Below are 13,355 nucleotides of genomic sequence, written 5' to 3' on the forward strand. Positions count from 1 at the left end.
ACAAGGTAACAAAGAAGAATCGTTACCCATTACCCTTGATTTTTGGTCTCTTAGAACAACTTGGACGTGCAAGGATCTTTACAAAAATTGATCTAAGGGGAGCTTACAACCTCGTATGAATCAAGGAAGGAGATGAGTGAAAGATGGCGTTCCGTATAAGGTATGGCTATTTTGAGTATAATATCATACCTTTTGGTCTTATCAATGCTCCAGCAATCTTTCAACATATGATGAATGATATTTTCTGAGAGCACCTTGACGATTTTGTTGTCATTTATTTGGATGATATTCTGATATTCTCCACAAATGAGGAAGAGCATGAAAAGCACGTTCGTTTGGTCTTGGAAAAACTATGTGAGCGAGGACTATATGCCAAGTTAAAGAAGTGTTTATTTCACCAAATAGAGATGGAATTTTTGAGGTTTGTTGCGACTATTGAAGGCTTGAAGATGGATTCCAAGAAGGTAGAAGCAATTATATCCTGGGAGGTTCCGAAGACAACTAGAGACGTACAATGCTTTCTTGGTTTTACTAACTTTTATCGGATCTTTATCAAGAATTACTCTCAAGTTGCTGCTCTTCTCACTCAGTTGACATGCAAGGATAAGTTGGAATGGGAACCTCTAGCAAAGAAGGCGTTTCAAGACCTGAAGACCACATTTACTACGGTTCCAATCTTGGTACATCCAGACTTTACAAAGGCCTTTTATTTAGAAACTGATGCTTCGGATTTTGCTTTGGGAGGTGTACTTTCACAAATGGGAGAAGACAAGAAGCTCCATCCGGTTGCATTCTATTCTTGAAAGTTCTTTGCTGCTAAAATCAATTATAAGATCTACGATAAGGAACTTCTTGCTATAGTAGATTCTTTCCAAGAATGGCGTCACTCTCTTGAAGGAGCTGCACACCTAGTGACCATATACACAGATCACAAGAATTTGGAGTATTTCATGTCGGCTCAAGTTCTAAATCGACGTCAAGCTCGGTGGAGTATGTTGCTATCTAGGTTCGATTTTGTTATCACTTATCGACTTGGAAAGCAGCAAGGACTATCTGATGCCTTATCAAAGAGATTGTATCTTGTACCAAAGGTTGAAGAAGGAGTGTTTGATCAATAATGTATGACGTTGTAGAAGGCAGAGAAATTTTGGCTTTGCGCTACTATTATGCCAATTGATGCTGACTTCTTGAATCAGGTATATGCCGTGACCATTGAAGATTCAGTAGCCATTGATATCAAGCAGCATGCCAATGAAGACAAGTTCAAGGTGGAGGGAGATCTTTTATACTTTGAGGAGCGATTGTATATCCCAAAAAGACCAGCACGACTCCGAGTTCTTCAATCTCACCACGATTTTCCAGCTGCAGGATATTTTGGATTCAACAAGACCTTGGAGCTTATTTCTTGAGATTTTTGGTCGTCCCTAATGTGGAAGGATGTGAAATTTTTTGTCCTCTCCTGCAACATCTATTCAAGGTCCAAGAATCCTTGGCATGGCCCTTATGGACTCCTGCAGACATTGCCAATTCCACGTCGACCATGGTCTTCAGTTTCCATGGACTTCATCACGGACCTGCCATCATTGAACTCATTTGATAGCATCTTTGTCATGGTAGATCGGCTGACAAAGATGTCACACTTTGTCCCTTGCAAGAAGACATCGCCTAGTGAAGTCACAGCAAGGCTCTTTATCGATAATGTGTATCGATATCATGGACTACTAGATGATATCATATTAGATCAAAGAACCCAGTTCGTATCAAAGTTTTGGAGATCTCTCTTTGAGATACTGAAGGTGGATATTAAGCTTTCTTCAGCTTTTCATCCTCAAACTGATGGCCAAAAGGAAGGAATAAACTAAGTCTAGGAACAATACTTATGATGCAACATCAACTATTAGTAAGACGATTGGACCACATATCTATCGCTAGCCAAGTTTACATATAACAACACCCTCCATGCGTCGATTCAATACACACCATTCATTTCCAACTATGGGTATCATCCGAAGCTTGATTTATTGAGTCCGTCAACAAATAACAATCCAGCAGCTGAAAGATTTGCGAAACAACTATCAGAGCTTCAAAATACGTTGAAGCTTCAATTACAATCCGCTCAAGAAACCTACAAGGCGTCTGCAGATAGATTTTGGAATCAAGCACCTGCTTTCAAAATTGGAGATAAAGCATGGCTTCTTCGACGAAATATCAAGACCAAGCGACCATATGATAAGTTAGACAATCAAAGATTGGGACCATTTATCATATAGAAGCAAATCAATCTAGTGGCGTACAGTTGTTGTATTACGTGCTTTCCTGCTCGAGAACGCGCCGGGCATCTGGCTGTAGAAGGTAATATGGAGATTCGCTAATATTCAAACAGTCTATCAATTTTTGACTGTTGGAATATAAACGACTGCAAAAATACACCGTAAATCTATACGAATGCCCTTCGACTGCTCGCCAAAGTCCTTTTTGTCCCAGCGAGTAGGTCTCTAGACGTTAAAGAGAACCCCGAACAACCCAAACTACTAATCTTCGATACCGCTTTATACTCACGATCTTGTATCCATTGATTGTCTCGTTAGATTAATTCAATAAATTTCATTCACTCCACATACTCAATCCTATAGACATCCTTTTAATTCTTCATCACAGACGTAACTCGATTTTACAAAACAATCAAGAGTAATCAAATCCACTTCATTAAAAATCCCGATTCACTATTACAACACTGACTTCAGCAACGATTGCCTCAGTCTTTCCAAAACCCTATGAAGAAAAAAAATCCAATTCTCTGTCTTTTCTTCTCCGACCCGAAGCATGAAGCTAGCTCTCCGACCCTTCTAAAAAACCCCTTCTAAAACTTCTCCTCTCCCCTCTCATTTCTTAACCTTAATTCTGAATTTCTTCAATCTTTTGTCTTGGATCCGAAATTGGCTCCCGCCGTCAGAGCTTGGATCCAAAATTGGCTCTCGTTGTCAGAGCTTTCTCCTCCGTTTTCACCTTTAAGAGATTCTTTTATCGAAAGGACGTTCCCGGAACGGCACAAAGGACGGAACAGCCTGAAACAAAATCGGAGCCCTATAATCGGGACCACATTGAGTCGCCCGATCAATTCAGGTCTCATATTGGGTAAGAGTCCAGTAGTAAGATCCGGATGTTCTCATAATTGGATCAAATTGGTCCTTCGTGTCAAATTGGCTGAGGCCCGTAGTAAGACCTGGATTTTTCCATAATTAGACTGCATTGGGTTGCCCGACCAATTCAAGTCTCATATTGGGTAAGAAGACCTGGATTTGATGACTTGAAATTAGATCCAATTGGCTCTTTGAACCAGGCTCACCCGTCGTGTGAATTGGTCCTTTCCCTTCCTCCTGACTCCCGTTATTGGAATCGAACGGAGCATTTCAGTATGCCCTGGCTAACTGTAATGGGGTGACTGAACCTGGCCACTCAGTATTTGCACTGGAATTGGTCATTGCTCCCAATATTTGAGGTAACTGAATATTAATAAAAGTCCCCTTTCTTTATATTTTCACGGTATACTCGTGTTAGAACACGACATCCACCCCCTCTAAACTTGTGCATCCTCCGGTATGTACCAATTTACTCAATTTCTGTTTGATTTAGAATATATCCTTAATGTCTTTGTCCAGTTCGTCTTTGTCACCTTCATTATCCAAATCACTTTCATCTTCTTGCTGCGGAATCTCTATATCTTCATTAAGGTCTTCCATATTCATCTCTGTGTGTCTTCGTTTAAATATTTTTACTCGCTTCCCTGCAATTGGTATTTTCAATTTTGTACCATCTAACTGTCGTAATGAATAAGTCACATTATCATGAACAGTTGTTACTACATATGGTCCAAACCAACGTTTTGAAAATTTCCGCAAAGTACTATGTTGATTATCCAGACTATTGTCATAAACAAGTATCCAGTCACCTTCCTCGATTGCTTTTGGTCTCAATCGATGTTGCTTATCGAATCGCGCCTTGTTTTGTAACCTTGCACTTTTTAACCTTTCCAATGCTATTTACACATCTTCCAATCTTTGCTCCAATTGTCGAATCCTAATAGCCAGAAGTTCTTCTCTTGTCAATCCATCTTTCCAAGGTAGCATACTCCAAGTAAGTACCCTTTTTTCAATCGGCATAATTGGTTTTCGACCTGTCATAAGTTCTACTGGCATATATCCTATCATCGAACTATGTGTTGTTCGATCAGCCCATAATGCAAATGACAAAAGCCGTGGCCACTCTCTAACTTTTCCATTACAAGCTTTAACTAATACTTTCACAATCGGTGGGTGACCGCATTCACTTTTTGCATTCCCTTCCGGATTATAAGCAGTAGTCAGTGATAGTTTAATCCCACATCTTTCAAAGAACTTACGAGCTTCTTGTGCATTTAATTCTCTACGATCTGCAGTGATCTTTCCTACGCATCCGTAGCGGCAAATGACATCTTCAAGCAAAAACCTACAAATTACCTCTGTAGATTTTGTTTTCAATGCTCTTCCTTCTACTTGATTTGATAAATCTTCACGAGCTAAAACCAAATATCTCATCTGCCATAACCCAACCGGCATAATAACCAAATCAACAATCCATTTAAAATGAATAGCCAGAGGATACGTAGGATGAAGACCATCTCGATGTCGGATATTAGAATACGATTGACAGATTTCACATGACTCTACAAATGAGAGCACATCTCGATACATATTTTTCCACCAATATCGTTCTTTGAGTTTAGCAAAAGTAGCCCAGATTCCTCTATGCCCTGCCCATAAACTATCATGAAACTCCTTTAATAATTTTAGTCTTTCTTCTTTTTTGCCTATCACTCGTCGTGGCATCCCAATTCCTTTCTTCGGTCTCTTCCATAAGAATCCATCTTGAAGTAAAAATCCATATGTTTTTTTTCTTATTTATTTGAATTTTTCTGTAAACCAATTCCCCTGCTATGTCAAGGTATTCAAGTAATGACCAATATCCAATAATTCTCCTTCATAAGATTCTTCAAGAAATAGCTTATCTTCCCTGTTGAGATTTGATATTGAATAGAATTTCAATCCGACGTCATCAATGTCTTCAACCATTTCGTCCTCCCTCTCATATCTTGCTCGAGATAGCATGTCTGCTACTAAATTGTTCTTTCTAGTAACATGCTTAAATTCTAGATTTAGTAACTTAATATAAGCAATCCATCTCAACATTGCAATATCTGGCGTTGAACAGTTAATAATTATTCCAAGCATTGACAAGCAATCTATTTCAATTATTACTACTGCCCCAATCAAATAGTCCTTTCCAGCTTTCATAGCCGAAACAACTCCCCAAAGTTCTCTTTTGACTTACGAATATGCACGCTGACGAATACTTAAAACTTTACCTCCAAATCGAACTGCAAATCTATTCCCACTTGAATCATCTTGACCCACAGCCCATCCAATGGCAATTGGTCTAGCGTCCACAGTAAGAATCACTGGTCTATTGTACTTATAATCAACCTTCCTCAATATAGAAGGTGACATCAATAATTTCTTCAAACTTTGTATTGCCTAAATATGCCTTTCTTCCCATTTAAATCGGTAGCCCTTGCGTAACAGTTCATATAATGGATCCGTTATGTGAGCATAATGAGGGATCTCGATTCGATAAAATACACATGCACCCAAAACCCTGCGAACCTCTGTTAAAGAATCACAATCCTCTTTCATCCTTCCAATTGCATCAACTTTAGTCGGATTTGGTTTTCTCCCGTAAGATCCACATAAATGTCCAACAATCACAACCTCTCGTACTCCAAATACGGACTTCATACCCGATAATATAAGATGAACTTCTCCAAGCCGAGTTAAAATCTTTTCACAATCTTGTATATGATCAACAACATATTTGCGACACCCCTTCGTATCTAAAGTTTCATCCTTGTCTCCTTCTTTGCACCCTTTTATAACAACATCATCTACAAAAGGCATAGTCTTCTCCGGAAAAAAATCTCTCAATACCTTATTCATCCCATTCATCGTATGCACAACTGAGTTGGTCGCGCCTTGAGGAAGAAAGCACATTCTAACCAATCCAAGTGGTGTCTTCATTGTTGTCATATCTCTACTTCCTTCGGCAAGTTGAAATTGATCATAACCTGAATACAAGTCACCCATTGAATAGATCGCCCTTCCAGCAAACGCCTCAGTAAACTCATCCACAATAGGTCCAATTCCTGCATTCCTGACAATTACTGCATTCACCGGTTGCATATCTTGAATAAACCGTAGTGACCTATTCTTCTTAGGTACCGTAAACCATCAACTAGAATACGGCACAAACGAAGGTTCCAATATTTTCATCTTTATCTTTTCTTTTAATAGTTCTACCAATTTAGGTAAATGTGCCCTCGATACTGGAATCGGTCTTAGATTCTAAGGTACATGTGGTACAGTGAAGATAACCATAGGTGTTATAATATTCAGATCCACACACCCAATTTCATGAGATTCGAAGGCAAACGATCTACCTTGTTTAGCCAACATCTTTTTGAAGCAAGTAATTTCCTCCGGCAATAAAGAACCATCAGAATCAATCTTCAATTCTTCAAAAGTCTCTTTAGTAAACTGATGTCCAATACTCATTGGATCTCTTAAATTTGCTTCTTTTGATGCTTCTCCCATTTGTTCTTTAGAATCTTCTAGTAATGGTCCGGCAACAAGCTTTACCTTCTTATCTATCGTTTTATATCTCATCTCTACTGTGACTTCTGGTGCTTGAAAAGATTCAAGTATGGTATAAACCTCTCTTGAATGAACCTCAACAATCTTATCATTATCCCCTAACTCAATAGATGTAATCAATTCCAATGAATCTTCCAGTCCATTTTCTTCATAAATACCTAAAATCCTCTCATCATCTTGCAATGTACCTAACTTGCGTAATTCTCTTTCAATATTATATAATCTTTTTTTTTCTTTTCTTTTAAAATCATCAACTTTCTTATACATAATATTTCCATTTTTCAATATACCAATAAAACTCGCATCAAAGGCACCTTCATCTTGCGAGAGTACCTCCTCTTTTGTACCTCCATAATCTCGCTTTACAGTGGTACCTTCCTAAAATCCTTAAATCCTTCAACAATCTTTGATAATGGTTTCTCCCTCAACCTATCTCGATTCCGTTCATGGTTAGGATGTACTGTTAGAAATTATACAGCTTTCCTCCCATCTTCGCTACGTACCCTTGCATAAGCAGAACCATCGTCAAATACTTTTGTTTCCATCTGTGTTGCCATAGTATAAGGTTGTCCTAAAATCAACGGATAAGACGTTGTATCTTGAACAAAGAAATGTTGCTCCGTCGCAACATCCCCAATCCAAATTTTGACATCTTGACAAGCTCTATATAATTCGCCCCGTGTGTTATTAGCTGCTCGTATTGCCCATCCATGTTCCATATCAATTGGCCATTTTTGTTTCTTATAAAGATCTTTAGACATAAGATTTATTTCAGAACCATGGTCGACTAAAGCAACAATTGGTTCTTCTATATCTCCTACTTTCACCAATACCTCAGTAGTTGCCCTTGCCCAATGCTTTCGAGTATAATGGCTCAAAGTTTCCATTTCCTTGTCACTATAATCTTCAAAATGTACTCGTTGATTATACCCATTCTTTTCATTTGTTGGTTGCTTGTAACCAATATCAACCTCTTCTTCATCTTTATATATTCTTGCATCAATAGCATGACTCATTCCAGTTTCGCCCATTAATTACCTCTTTCGCTTAATGCTGTCAATGATAACATCATGAAACTCCTTCTTTGCAATTCCCAAGACTTCTTTCAATGTGAATTCCACCTTAGCGTTTAATATACGTTCTTCCAACACTCCTTTCAAATTTGTTGCCGCTTCAATGACAGAAAGTAGCTTATAAGCAATTGATTTGCCCTTATCTTTTGTCTCCTTTGTTTTTTCTCCCAATGATGCTGAGGTATCTTTTACAGGCAATTCTTGTGAAGCTGCCTCCCAAACCTTGTCTCCTTGAGTTTGCCTCTTATAAGAATTTCTTTTTCTCGTATCATCAAAATTTCCTCGTCTCTTTTCTTCCATCAAAGCTTCATGTTGGCTCTTAGCAATATGTGCATGAACTGAAAGAGACTCAACAGGATCCTCTCAACCTGTTGTACCTTGTATTGTAGCTGCAGTCCTCAATAACGCTTCTCGAGGTAATTTCCCTTCTTGCATTGTAGAAACGGCAGAAGCCCAAAACTCACTAGTTTCAGTACTTCCACCAAGGTCATCATCTACTCTAGCACCATAACTTATACTTTCTCGTGCTGTTGTTTCATGCTCTTTTAAGTAATCTTGAACCAATGCTCTCATTCCTCCTTTGCCAAAATTGGTTTGAAGAAGATCCTCCCTATCTTTTAATGCTATCTTCCCATATTTCCACCAAATAATTCCTTGCTGTATCATATTATTAAATTCATTGCAATCTTTTCTAGTATGTGAAGCATCATCACACCAAATGCAACTTTGTACATATCCTTGTTTTGAAACATTCTTCGAATTGTTTGTAGAAGTATTCTCTTCAAGTCTTACCAATTTGATTTGAAGATCTCGCATTCCTCGTATAATTTCTTCCATCCCCATATCTGCTTTCTTTGATAAGGATGTCGAAGGTTGAACTGTAGGCATTGTTGGTGGTGTTGTACGTACTGGAGCTTTGGGTGCTTGTACTGTTTTCGAAATATTACTCCTATCCTTCCTCCTTTCTCTTTTTGTAAGCAATCCCACCGCATCTTCAACGTTCTTCTACTTCGTTGTCAATCCTTCATCTTCTTCTTTGTCTTCAAGAAGGAGTTCTAATTTCCCTTGCAATTCTCCATCAGCAGCTTGAAGAAATAGATCAACTTTGTTCGGCTCCAATGTCAATTTTTCTACCTTCGATAATTGAGAGTACTGCCTCTCAAATTCCCTTAGTAGCTCTGTTGCTTGCAAATTCTTATTAGGCCATTCAATCCATTCCAGAAACAGCTTCTTAGTAACGCGATCGGCATCTTTCAAGAAATATTCGTCTTTCAATGCATGTGAAAAAACCTCCCATGAATTTCCATAACGATCCGTAATTGATGTAATATGGTCTCTTACCTCCGGAATCGTGGCAAATCCAAATAATTCAACCATTTTCTTCTCAGAAACCCGATTTAATTCCATTTCACAAACATAACATCTTAAATACCTTGAAATATTCCTTCCATCAAATTGATCAATTTTATTGACCACTACTTGCAATGCTTTGGTTGCCAAAGCTTCCTTTCGATCATTGCTTTGTTGTTGCTGCATTGATAATGAGAAGGCTTGAAACATACTAGCAATAGATGGATCCATGTGCATACCTTGTCTTTTAGAAGAACCTCTACCAGAAACTTCTCTCAAAAATCCTTCAAAATTTTTATTTTCGTTTTCCATAAAATAAAAATAAAAATAAAACCAAACCAAATCCAATACCTTCCACCTCAAGCTTTCACGTTGGGTTCACCACTTTATGTCGTATTACATGCTTTCCTGCTCGAGAACGCGCCGGGCGTCTGGCTGTAGAAGGTAATATGGAGATTCGCTAATATTCAAACAGTCTATCAATTTTTGACTGTTGGAATATAAACGACTGCAAAAATACACCGTAAATCTATATAGATGCCCTTCGACTTCTCACCGAAGTCCTTTTTGTCCTAGCTAGTAGGTCTCTAGACGTTACAGAGAACCCCGAACAACCCAAACTGCTAATCTTCGATACCGTTTTATATTCACGATCTTGTATCCACTGACTGTCTCGTTAGATTAACCCAATAAATTTCATTCACTCCGCATACTCAATCCTATAGACACCCTTTTAATTCTTCATCACAGACGTAACTCGATTTTACAAAACAGTCAAGAGTAATCAAACCCACTTCATTAAAAATCCCGATTCACCATTACAACACTGACTTCAGCAACGATTGCCTCAGTCTTTCCAAAACCCTATGAAGAAAAAAAATCCAATTCTCTGTCTTTTCTTCCCCGACCCAAAGCATGAAGCTAGCTCTCCGAACCTTCTAAAAAACCCCTTCTAAAACTTCTCCTCTCCCCTCTCATTTCTTAACCTTAATTCTGAATTTCTTCAATCTTTCGTCTTGGATCCGAAATTGGCTCCCGCCGTCAGAGCTTGGATCCAAAATTGGCTCTCGTTGTCAGAGCTTTCTCCTCCGTTTTCACCTTTAAGAGATCCTTTTATCGAAAGGACGTTCCCGGAACGGCACAAAGGACGGAACAGCCTGAAACAAAATCGGAGCCCTATAATCGGGACCACATTGAGTCGCCCGATCAATTCAGGTCTCATATTGGGTAAGAGTCCAGTAGTAAGATCCGGATGTTCTCATAATTGGATCAAATTGGTCCTTCGTGTCAAATTGGCTGAGGCCCGTAGTAAGACCTGGATTTTTCCATAATTAGACTACATTGGGTTGCCCGACCAATTCAAGTCTCATATTGGGTAAGAAGACCTGGATTTGATGACTTGAAATTGGATCCAATTGGCTCTTTGAACCAGGCTCACCCGTCGTGTGAATTGGTCCTTTCCCTTCCTCCTGACTCCCGTTATTGGAATCGAACGGAGCATTTCAGTATGCCTCGGCTGACTGTAACGGGGTGACTGAACCTGGCCACTCAGTATTTGCACTGGAATTGGTCGTTGCTCCCAATATTCGAGGTAACTGAATATTAATAAAATTCCCCTTTCTTTTTATTTTCATGGTATACTCGTGTTACAACACGACACCGTCTGAGCTAATAACTACATCAACTGCGAATTTTTGTGGTGCTCTCCCTTTTTCTTATATTCTTAGGTGAGCAAGCTTTAGAAGGAAGCTATCATCGAACTGGCTTAGGTTTATGAGGATGTTGTTGATGAAACTCTTGTACCTTTTGTGACGCATTAGCGAGATTTTCAATTGGCTCCCACGTTCACTCATTATTTTTAGTAGCCATAGTTTGGTCAAGAGATAGATACTATGCTAGTCAGATTATCTCAACCGACTAGCTCAGGAAGGCGACCCCGAGATGAAGAACCGCCTACACCACGACAACGACGAAGGATACCAAGTAACCGATTACTAGTGATTATATTTGAGTTCAAGCCTGCTTACGATGGTCAACGAGAAGGCATGTTTGCAGGATAATTTCACAATGAGGACACAGAAGTTCATGCTTGGTTAGAAGTCGAAGGACTGGGCCACTACCGTTGGCTTCAAGGGCCGATGAACCACTTGCCTCGTGAACAATAGTTGGAGTTCATAGCAGATGTTATGTGACAGATCTTCATTTTCTTACATTGGTACTGATTAACAATAACATTGCTTCTCAGAGACCTCGAAGCTAAAGGATGGGATGATATTAGGGACATAGTCCTTAGAACCTTCTAGAAGCAAGTCTCTGGAACCTTCTAGAAGCTTCTTAGTTAGTAGAAGATGTTAGGGACATAGTCCTTAGAACCTTCTAGAGACAAGTTTCTAAAATCTTTTAGAAGCAAGTCTATGGAATCTTTTAGAAGCTTCCTAGTTGGTAGAAGTTGCTTGAGAAGCTTCTTAAATAGGAGTATATATTGGAATCGAGGCTGAAGAGTTCTTCAGTCTCGATAACACATCCCTTGGAGCTCTAGTTCACCTCTCTGGTGTTGTTCTTGTATTCATCTGATTAATCTAGTTCTTATCAGTTCTTCTTGAACTTCTTGTTAGATCTCGAGTCTGTATTTATGTGTCCATGTCAACATGCATACTTCAAGAAAGACATGGTATTTTAATATTTGGATATTTAGAGTGTGAGATGATTTTAGAAAGGATTTCAAGGACATGATTTTTGATAGGTTTAGATCATGATATTCAATTTTTTGTGTACTCTTACAAGTCATGCTAATGTAATGTATGCAACATAGCATCTCTTGAGCTATTGTAGTCAATTCTAATACATATATCATAATAAAAGTAGGTGACCATGGATTTCATTATGTGTTTGTCACAAATGCCTTACAATTATACTACAATTGTTGTTTTTGTAGACCGTCTCTCAAAACAACTTTACTTTGCTATGATGTACTTTAATATTGACATCTCAATACTTGCACAAGTCTTTTTCGATACTATATTTTATTACCATGGATTATCTTATATCATTGTTTGAAATCAAGATCTGCACTTTATAGGAACTTTTGGGAAGCTTTATTTAAGCTATTAGGCACACAACTTATCATATCTATAGTCTTTTATCTTCAAACAAATAGATAAATGGAGCAAATAAATTAGATCTTGGAAAATATGCTACAAGCATTTATGTTGGTTCACCATAATAACTAAGATGAATATTTGACATCTTTAGAATTTACTTACAATGATAGTATTTAAGTAATTATTAGTCATTTATCATTCTTCTTTAATACCAATCAACATCCAATTATGTCAATAATTCTTCATTATCCCATTGATACCGACAATCTAATAAGAGAAGAGTTTATACAATAATTTTTAAGAGCCTTGTAGGAGGTATGGCAATATTTTTTTACTACATAAAATTGACAAAAGTAGTATGCAAATAACTGCTAGCAATATAAAATCTTCTAAGAAGATAACTAGGTATTACTCTCTAATGCCAACTTTCTACTTACTACATCAATCTAAGTCCATAAGCTAGTACTTTGGTGGCTTTGACCTTTCTGTATTTCTGTAATGATTTTTTATGTTGCATATTGCCTCAAGCTTCTACCACATATTTGAGTCTATTTGATCTTTCATGTTTCATAGCTCAAAGAATTTTGTACTAAATTAAGGCACTTCTTGGATCAATACCAACCACCACTACTATTGATTGTGATTGTTGACTAATAGAGATATAAAATAGACTATATTTTGAAACACTGCTACCTTTGTTGTCACAATAGATATTTATAATTTCAATAAAAAGTCCTTTGAAAAGATTATTCTATCCATGATGCAAGGTGAAAACATGCACAAAACTTTACTTTTTATCAAGAGACAATTTAGAGATACTATCGGGAGCAAAATAAAGATAATTTGTATTAGTGAAGGGAGATTAATTATAAGAGGGCATTTATATTATTAATGCATAGTATAAGCATAATTAATAGTTTCAATGGTCAATTATAATCACTTTTGTGATTTTTAACATATTTTTACTAATTTTAATACTAATATGATTAACTTTTGGATCTAGTTTAGTTTTTTAGTTTATTATGATTTTATTTATATTTTTAGGTTATTAATTAGATAAATAATTCTAATTATTATATTGAGTGATT

The sequence above is a fragment of the Physcomitrium patens genome, chromosome 25, assembly GCF_059467195.1.
Source record: "Physcomitrium patens ecotype Gransden chromosome 25, ASM5946719v1, whole genome shotgun sequence".
Classification (NCBI taxonomy): Eukaryota; Viridiplantae; Streptophyta; class Bryopsida; order Funariales; family Funariaceae; genus Physcomitrium; species Physcomitrium patens.